This window comes from Sarcophilus harrisii, chromosome 5, assembly GCF_902635505.1.
Source record: "Sarcophilus harrisii chromosome 5, mSarHar1.11, whole genome shotgun sequence".
Lineage (NCBI taxonomy): Eukaryota > Metazoa > Chordata > Mammalia > Dasyuromorphia > Dasyuridae > Sarcophilus > Sarcophilus harrisii.
The window spans coordinates 64,814,956-64,825,053 of NC_045430.1; the positions used below are offsets into that span (position 1 = coordinate 64,814,956).

General features: G+C 44.9%; 1 pseudogene; it reads right to left on the minus strand.

Annotated features, from left to right (window-relative positions):
- Window positions 1-453: 453 nt before the first annotated feature.
- Window positions 454-9,875, minus strand: LOC116419453 (annotated as a pseudogene).
- Between the last annotated feature and the right edge of the window lie 223 nt (window positions 9,876-10,098).

Genomic DNA, 10,098 nt, shown 5'->3' on the forward strand with positions numbered 1-10,098 from the left:
GTTATAAATAACCCGGGAAGAAGAACAAAAATGCAAGCAGTTTACATTCATTTCCTAGTGTTCTTTCTTTGGGTGTAGCTGCTTCTGTCCATCCTTGATCAACTGAAACTGAGCTAGATCTCTTTGTCAAAGAAATCCACTTCCATCAGAATACATCCTCATACAGTATCGTCGCTGAGGTATATAATGATCTCCTGGTTCTGCTCATTTCACTCAGCATCAGTTCATGTAAGTCTCTCCAAGCCTCTCTGTATTCATCCTGCTGGTCATTTCTTACAGAACAATAATCCCTTTCCCTTCTTTAGTATCTCTTTGGGTTATGTATAAGCCCAGTAGAAACACTGCTGGATCAAAGGGTATGCACAGTTTGATAACTTTTTGAGCATAATTCCAAATTGCTCTCCAGAATGGCTGAATGTGTTCACAGTTCCACCAACAATGTATCAGTGTCCCCGTTTTCCCACATCCCCTCCAACATTCTGTGTTATCTTTCCCTGTCATTCTAGACAATCTGACAGGTGTGTAGTGAATACCAGGTGATTTTGATGGTGACTGATTTATTTTGAATAAATGGAAATGTTATTCCTTTTTTATCCTTGCTTTTCACCACTTCCTTTGAAAATCTCAATCTTTTGTTTTTCTAAATGAATTTTATCAAGTTCTATAAATTATCCCCTTGGTCATTTAATAATGCTAAAGGTATAAATTTTGGTATTTTCATTTTTTATTTTATTTATTTATTTTTTGGCCTAGTCGTGAACACTGAATATTTCTCCAATTATTCAAATTCTTTATTTCTTTGTAATTGAATCCATAGAAATCTTTGGCTTGCTTTTGGAGACTGGGTCTCCAGCTATTTTATGCATTTTATAGGCATTTGGAATGGAATTTCGCTACTTACTATTAGCGCTTATATTTCGCTATATAGAAATGTTGATTTCTGAGGATTTTGTAGCCTGCAACTTTGCTAAAGCGGTTGTTGCAATCACCATTTTTGCTGATTCTGTAAGATTTTCAAAGTAAACTATCATATTGTCAGCAAATTTCTTAAAACTCATGTTTACTCTGAACATAAGAAACACCAAATAAAATGGTTATTTCCATGTATGTATTAGAATAGAAAAAGACTATTTATGAAACGGCCTATCTCTATTGATTACAACTTGCTTAAAAAAACAAAACAGAATACATTTGCTACCTGGTCATCTACACAGGGAGCTAGCTACCTGGGCTCGGCACCCGGGCCGACGTCTTTCTCCAGCTTCTGGGAACAGAACCCGCAAGGCTAGCGAGGAGCACTTCCCGAGTCACGCCGACTTCACCCCCTTCTCCGGGGGCAGCACCGACACCTTGCTCCTGACCATTATAAATGGCGTGGGGGGCCATCCGGGCCATCCAGCTGTGGGACAGCACCCAAGGCGGCCGGCCCAGCTGGTGCCTGAGCAGGGTCAAGGTCGAAAACTCTCCAACCCGCACATCTGGCTCTTCCTGGGCCAGACCTGGCTCTCAGAGGAGTCGCCGAGGCAGACGTTTGAGCCGAAGCCCAAGGCGCAGCCCCTCAGCAGGAAGGACTCCTGCCTCCCCCAGCCTCGAATCTGCTCGGCACCAATCACGTCTGGCTGGCTCTCTTCGGGGCCCTCCAGGCGGCTGCGGCCGCGCTCTGCTGGAGCGCCTGAGCTCGCTCCTCTGTAATATCATGCTCTTCAGCTGGGACCAGGAGGGGAAGCTCCTTGCTGAGTTGCAGGACGCCACGAGGCCATGAAGAGCTCTCTGTTCTATGAGCCTCTGGAGATGGCCATTCGTGCTCTCTTCACCTATTCCCAGAGAAAGGTCTCCCTGGCGCCTTCACCCCCTTCAGGAGGGCTTCTTCCCAAACTGCAACGAACGCCTGGAGATGGGGTCCTATCCTGAGACGGGCCGACCGCAGAGTCGGGGCCGCGGGGTCCCCACAAAAAAGCAGGCCCCGAGGAACAACGTGATGCTTCCGGAGGCGGCGGCCAAGGCCGTCACAAACAACCGAGGCGAAGCTCCGGGCTCCCAGAACAGATCGCTGCCGTCCCAACTGCAGCCGGCCGGGAGTTCAGCACCCTCCAACTTAGGACAGCTTGTCCCAGATAACCACCGAGAAGTCCATCGTTTTTCAGGTGAAATCCTAGAAGACAGGCCTAAGAAAGTCATGCTCTGTGAAGCCAAGCCTCGCTTCGGCCTCCCCGGGAGGTGCACCCACGCGGCCGGGCTCCCGGTCATCTGCGGCTCCGACCTTTGCTCCTTTTTCATCTCCCCGCGTGGGGCTAACGTTCGGATACCACAGGTCCGCGGATTGGCTGCTGGCCTCTGTGTCCTCCCTGAGCAGGTCAATATTTCTGGTCCAGGTGACCAAGATCTTGCTCTTGTCCGGCATCAAGTGAAGCAGAGCCAAGAACTGTGAGAACATCTCCTGGACAACGAGGTACAATAACATCGAGGGCAGACTGCAAGGCACGAGCTTCGATGCTGATGACACAAGAGAACAGTACTATGACATCATCCGGATCCACAACACTAGAATGTACCAACCCTTGGTGGAAAATGAAACCAGAATATTCAAAAGGAAGGAGAGGAGCGGAAAGAGGCCACCGCCGCGGTGAGGAGCCCCCTCAGCCTTTGCTCCCATGCCGGTCTCACCTCCCTTCCTGGGAGCTCCCAAGGCTGCCACCAGGCATTCTGGAGGCAGTGCTCCAGGAACCTCAAAAAGGTCAGAGAACTGAATGACAGCTGCAGGGGTCGCCCGGGGTCCTGCTGTCCACGATAGCCAGAATCCAGCTTTTCTCTCTAACAATTGGTCCCGCTCCCTGGACTTGCCAAGGATGTGACAAGTGAGCACCAAATCTTCCCTTTCTGGTACCACAGCTGAAATGTTAATGAAAAAGGGCATCCATTGTCAAAAGCCAGTACATCCGGGTCGTGGAGGATCAGAAAAACTCTAGCAGCTTTTGGACTGCCCCCACTGACTCTTCTGTGGACAGAAATGGGTCTATTATTCCAACAGAATGGCTTATGCCTATGGAATGGGGGGTACTCCTCTTATTTCTTCCTTTAACTGAAGCTGTGCAATTCAACAATAAGGCTGCAGGAACTTTGGAGTCAATAATAGGTCCATGAAGAGACATAGGCTGTGATCCTGGAACTGGCCATCTTTAATTCAGATACCAACTTATTCTGTACTAGAGACTGAGGGTCATCAACCCATGTTTGGCAGTCCACTCGTTGAGTCTCCTCTGTCACAGACCGAGTCAGCTTGAGCTATATAGCTATATAGAGCTGCCATATTTATCATAGTGTATCAGATGGAGACAGTCATCATCTATAAGGAAAAAGATACTACATCAGGAATGTGTTCAATGTTTCTCTTTTTCTTCTCTACATCTAATTCAGAATGGCCAAGAAAATCCTTGACATATATCTCCAGAACCTGGATGATTTCAACTTGTTTTGTCCCATTTCCCAAGTGGATCAAGTCCTTCCCATCAATCTGGGCTTCCTGACCATTCTGATGATAATTTAAAAAAAATAAAAACAGGCAATATTTTATCATCTAAAGGAGGTAATACATAGTCTGATAAGTGAAAGCAATCAGCTATGAGAAAGGAGCCATAGTTTGACAACAAATTCCTCATTCTGTATTTCTAAGTCACTATACAATGGTCCATCATTGCTTGGGTTAAATCCAGGTCAATAATGAGGAGTTCCACTTTTAACTGTAGCAGAAAATAGGTTTCCAAGTCAGGAGGATACTTTGAATTAGATGATTAAGTAGAGATCTTCAGTATGGACAGGTATCAGAGGCTCTGATTGGCCCTTCCCTCTGCATGAGCTCTCTCCATGAAAATTTACTTATTTAATTAACTCCATCCCGTGGCTTAACCTCATTTCTGTTACCCAATATTGATGGGACATACAAGAATCTCTTGTCAGATTTTAAAGTGAAAATCTTAGTAATGGTAACAGATGGGGGAGGGGGAGGGCATATCCTTGGATCTCCTTGAGGAGGATGGAATTTGAAGGAATGGGGGACAAAAGATGATGATGTGCTGGATGATCACAGGCTCCAGCTGCCTCCAATGGAAGTAATCCTTCAAAGATGCAAAATTATTTTAAAGGTATAGATGAGATGGGGAGTGAGATTTGGACATTTGCTGCTTCTTCCTGTACAGATCTAAGCTGGTGGCTAATTTCCCACGCTTCTCTGGTCTGCTAGGTCTACATATAGTACCCAAGGAGGATTAAAGTCCTATCAGTAAAACTGTGGACTCTGGTCGATAATGAAACCCTCTAATATCCAATGGTAGAAAAGAAGGATTCAGTTTACTAACCATGGGGGAAAACTATAGAGGACTTCCCACCACATTCATCTTCCCTTGAGATTTAGGGCACCAGCTTGCGAGCAATTAAGAGAAATGCACTGCGACTTAGACAGCAACTGAGTACCTATCAATGTTCTTTGGGAGACCTTTAGTAGTCCCATGACTTCAGGTGCTCTTATTTGCTATTCTTGGAAGAGCATCTCTCCTGGCACATTTATGGTGAAATAGAAGCAGAAATGACAGCAATTGATGCTATACTCACATACATTATTAGTTTAAAAACAATTATCTATGCTTGAAAAATGATAAAAGGACCATTTTCTTCTCAGCATGCAGTGTTCCCCAAATACACCATAACTAGCGCCAAGCTAATGATTCTGCATGGATCAGTTGGTTTTTTGGTCTATCTGGCCTAGGAATAAAAAGAAAAATGACAAAATAGTGTTCTTCAAATCTGGAACTGTTGTGTGTGTGCATGTGTGCATGTACAAATTCATGCATATGTACATATACATACACATCTGTGTGTACCTTAAGAAAGGGGAAAATAACCTAGTTCTATGGTAGCTAAAACTTTGCACACCACTGTGTATATCGAAGTGGTGACTGGAGGGTATTCAATGCCTTTTAAGTCAGTGGCAGCAGAAATTTCTGCTACCTCCTCTATACATGGGATGGACTTCTGCAGGAAATAAATGATTGGAGCACCTTTTTCTGGAGCAATGTTGTATGCAGGCCAAGTAGGTTGCAAGCTATTTCCTAGCATTCCCAAGACTACATCACATAGAATCTCTCCACTGCTCTAAAGTGTTGTGCTATAGATAATCCATTCAGACAATAACAGGTGGGGTAAGTCTTGCCAGATTTATCCAGAAGGTCTGCTGTAGGGCACTGGCAGCATAGGTAAAGCTATTCCTGCAAAGCCTGCTGGTGAAACATCTAGCAACTTATACTAAGGGGAGCATCACGTTGAGCATGTAGTGCTTAGAGGAGCAGTGGCAGTAAGCTGCCAGAAGAAGTAATAGCCATCTACCAACTTCTTGTGTGAGCCCTGAAATCTACCTATAAACTTCATCTGCCGACTTGTCACCCATTGTAACCAAGCATTTTGGGTTTAAGGATTTCTCTTCCTTGAGGATGATCAGCTATACAAAAAGTACAGCCTTCATGGGCCTCCATGCCTGGCACACTACAAATTCTACCTTCCCAGTTATACCTTGCTATCCATTCTGCAGTGCTTTCATCAGTTTAGGTGTGATGTCAGGGAAGCAACCCAGGCAGTCCAGTAAGTACTTCTGACCTCTACCTCACCATCAATGTGCAGGAAAAAAAAAAAACAGGTTGCTTCAGGGAACAGAAATATTCTACGAGTTTCTCTCAATTGATGACAGCAAAGGCCTCTTCAGTGCTAATGATGCACAGTGCATTCACTTCTGCCTACGTGAGTGCAAGGCCTAAGTGCCACCTGTTGAGCTTCGTGATGCACTTGTGAAGCCACTTCATCAAGCAGCTCCAAGCCCACCCAGGAGCCTCAGCTCCCTTGAGCCCAAACTTGAATTTGCACAAACCAGTCTGTTAGCTACACAATGATCCCTCACTCTGTAGCTCTGGATCCCTTGCCTTCCCCAATGTCTTCCAAGACCCCTCCAGCTTTCTTGGATCCTGGCTCCTCTACTACACTCATTCTACTTACAGTTCTCTAAGAATCCAGGATATTTTTCAGACAAACTTATCCAGCCAAAGCTCCTCTTTCGTGTACTTGTGAAATTGAGTATTTAGGCCCAGTAAAGGCCTTTACATTGGTCTCTTTTTAAATTTGGGCTAATGTGCAAGGCTGCTGATGTTTGGGGACACCTGGCATCCCATGGGTCTGCCACCACCTTATTTTGAGTCCATGGGAGGTTGGGTAAGCCTGCCATGTGGCATTTATCAAAGCCATCGATGAAAAGGTTGGGAGATGCCAGATTTCTGGAAAATGCCAGATCAAGGGCAAGAAGAAAAAGTGACTTACCTTCCATCTGAAATCTCTACAGCTAGAGTAGCTGTCCACAACATCTACCACCGACCCAGTGGACAGAAAGCTGGGCACAATCTGCAATTCAAACATTTCTACATGGATTATTTGGCCATAATTGGGGACCCAAGCCCTCCAAGTGCTGCCCCCATCAGGGTCCAGAAACTCAGGGCCAGACTTTTGTGTGACTTTAGAGCCTCCCAATCTAGGAGTGACTTGTGGAGAAAGGGCATGCTTTGGAGGCAGGAAGACCTGGATTTCAGCCCTGCCCTGGGTGGCTGTGTGGGCCTTGGAATAAGAGAAATAAGTTAAGAATTGCAAATATTAGAGAATTTGCCAAAATAAATCCCTGAATATTATAGTGTTAGCTATAGGAAAGACATTATGTAGGGAGGACTCAAGCAGATAGGAAATGGTCTCTCTTGCTTCATATTGGAGACAGGTAATCTCCCGCACTTCCAGTTGGAGAACTTCTCAGAAGCATAAAGCAGGTCTTTGGAAATCTGGTCCAATTTTCTTAGGGGAAGGTCCTCTGAGGAAGTGTGTGTGTGTGTGTGTGTGTGTGTGTGTGTGTGTGTGTGTGTATTTAAATAGAAAATAATACTAAATGACTCACTGTTAGCATGGTAAAATCCTCTCAAGAGATCTTTGTGAAGTTCCTTAGTGTGAGCCCTACTGACAGGGCAATGTCAAACTCTGCATTATGGCCATTTGAGAAATTAAGATCTCTCTCACCCAAAGTGAAAAAAAAAATGACATTTTTGAATAGTAAAGTGGATGTCATTTGGGATCAATTGGAAACTCATGTATCTTTTTAATGCCATTATTGAATCAACTATTCACTCTGTATGAACTTGTAGTGAAGAAGTGGAAACAATAGTACAATACTAAACAGGTCTCTTGGGTCTGGGTCACTTGAGGAAAGGAAGGTACTCCTTTCCAGAGCTTCTACCACCGGGTATACTTTTTAGTTGATAAAAGGGAGTTATTTAGCACACATAGGCTAATAGATTTAACTAAGCAAGAATGGTTTACTTCAGATCCCAGCCTAGCGGCAACTCACATGACAGCCACTTATCTAACTTGTGGAACTTTTAAGCAGCTATGCTTTCAAGTCACATTGGCTGTCTGCTAGCTTGCATCTCTCTTTGAGCACTTATAGCAGATTATAATTGTGTCAAGTCAGTCCTTGACCAAGGTTGAACTATTCCCTAATTTTAAAGATAAGGCTCCTTCTGAGACCATAGCCTTCACCAAGGAAACTGTGCACAGGTATGACCTATTTGTCTACATGAATGCTGTTGAGGGGATTTCATTTCAGGCTTATCCCAATGTATTCTAGAAATAGTCTAATCCTTTCCCTTTGGCTCTCTCTCCCAACCAAAGGATGAAGGGGGTGGAAGGAATGATAGTTACTAATAGATGAAATTTGTGAATACTTTAAAAAATTCTAGATGTGATTTTGAGGCTAATATGTGAGAAAAACAATTATCTAGCCTTATGCTATTACAATTAGTAAAGTTTTACTGTTTGAAAAAGTCTCTTGGGACTTCAATTTGCTGTAATTCTGAGTCTTGAATCTAGATCTAAGTGTCTTAGCCTTGATCAGGCTGCTGGTTCATCATTCAAGGGAAATGTCATGTATCTCTACACTATAATAACTTCAGTAGGTGATGTCTGTCCTTGGGCAAGTTGAGATAATGACTTTCCTAAAGTGAAGGTAGGATTCTTCCACCTTCCTTGGTGAATAAGAAATTTTCTAACTTGGCCATAAAGTCCTGTCATATTATTGGCTACTTATGACTCTCATACCTGAAATCAAACAGAACTAATGCTGCTATGTCCTGCCTTCTCATGCAGCAAATTCCATTGACAAGGATATAAAAAAAAAAAAAAGAAAAAAAAGATGAACTCTATTAGTGATTAGTTATATACGCTAGTATAATGAGGGATCATTTTGAATTGTCATTTTGAACCACAAATAGGGACTATGAAATCTTACTGATCAGCTAGTTTATAAAATGCCACCCTGTAACATTCTTGCATCATAATAGGAGATGTAACACAAATTTCCAAAATTGGATTAAGTATTTTACATGTAAAAATTGTTTGAAAGTTCTAATAATGTTTGAGAGAAATATTCATTTTCCAATACAGGCCCTCATCATGTAATAATTGTAATAATTAAGATTCTCAAGTTCTAGTTGAATTTTGTGTTTTCAATATACTAACTGTTCTTATAGCTCTTATTTTATATTGAGTTTGAGTTAAATCTTGACAACTTAAGACACAGATCTAGAAGGAAAAAGTTCTTTTAGAGCTTTTTTTTTTTTTTTTAAAGAACATGATTTGTTTTAAAAATATAAAATTCAACTCCTTGAACTTTTTTCATCTACATCAAGGATATGTCATCTTAATCATTAAGGATGAAACTTGGCTATGAAACTATGATCATTGGAACTTGCCGTTAGAACTCATGGGACTGTAACTGACATTCTGGGTCATCTTCCAGGATTGATCACCAAGGAATCCCATCCCGCCAATGACCCCTCATGCCAGAACCCCATGGGGCAAATATCCGCGAATTTCAGGCGGGGTACCCATGGGGAAGCGGGGAGAATGACTCCTGGCGCGAGCTCCGGTCGCCTTTTCCTAACTTGAGTTACCCGATATAATTGTGTCCCAGAATCCCAACTGGGCGCGCTAAGCCGCATTTCGGAGAAGAGACCCCAGAGCCGGTGGGGAGGCAGTGACCGGGGAGGCAGTGACCGGGGAGGCAGAAGACAGATCCGGAGCCTGGTCCTGGACGCACTTTCCCCCTCAGATGGCTTACTGACCCATTTTTGGAGAAGGGCTCCTGGGGGCTTCCTTCGTCCTCCCGCCCGGCGCCGAGTTCGGGGACAGCCGTCAGAGATGTGCGAGAAAGGAACTCTGGACAGGTTACTAGAAATATTTTCACTTGCGGCAAAAAACCAGTTGAGAAGAGGCAGCAAGACTGGTTCAGGGACTGAAGACCGGCCGCCGACCCTGCCCGCTCCTTCCTCCGGCCGGACTCGCGCATGTACCAGTCCCAGACACCAAGTTCAGCCGTTACAACGGCTAGGAACGGGGCTGGGGGCTGGGGGGAGGGAGATTCGGGGAGAGGGAGGCTCGGAACCGCCACTAAGCAGAGTTCCCGGAGAAGCCCGGGGTGGGGGAGGGCCGCGGCGCCGGGAGGGGTCCTGCAAGGGCTGGGCAGGGGGCTGAGGGTAGGAGCCCATCCCGGAGACACCGAGGATGCGATGGACGTCCAGCTTTGGGGGGCTCAGAGAAGGGGCAGGAATTGATAAGAGCTGGGTAGGGGAAGAGCCTGTTTGGGCAGAGAGGGGATTCCGAGGCGGCCATTCTCTTTTCCCACCCCCACCCTGTGCCTGTATGCAGTAGGTGCAGAGCAAACGCTTATCAGATCTAAGCCAAAGAAAGAGCCAAATACGTCCCAGATACCCCAAGTCCGATGGAGGACAGGCAGCAAGAGCAGCGGAGGGGGTGGCAAGGAGAGAGATGGGAGGGAGTGGCAGGTCAGCCTGGAGCAGCCTAAGCAGTCAGTCAATTAACCAAGCACTGCTTATGCCCTTGCTGTGTGCAGAGGGAAGTGTCCAGCTGACAGCTGAAGGGAGTAAAGGCGCTCAGGAGAGAGTTGGAAATACACACATAGATACTGGCAAAGCTATACACTTGCGGATTTATATAGCACCTCTTAGA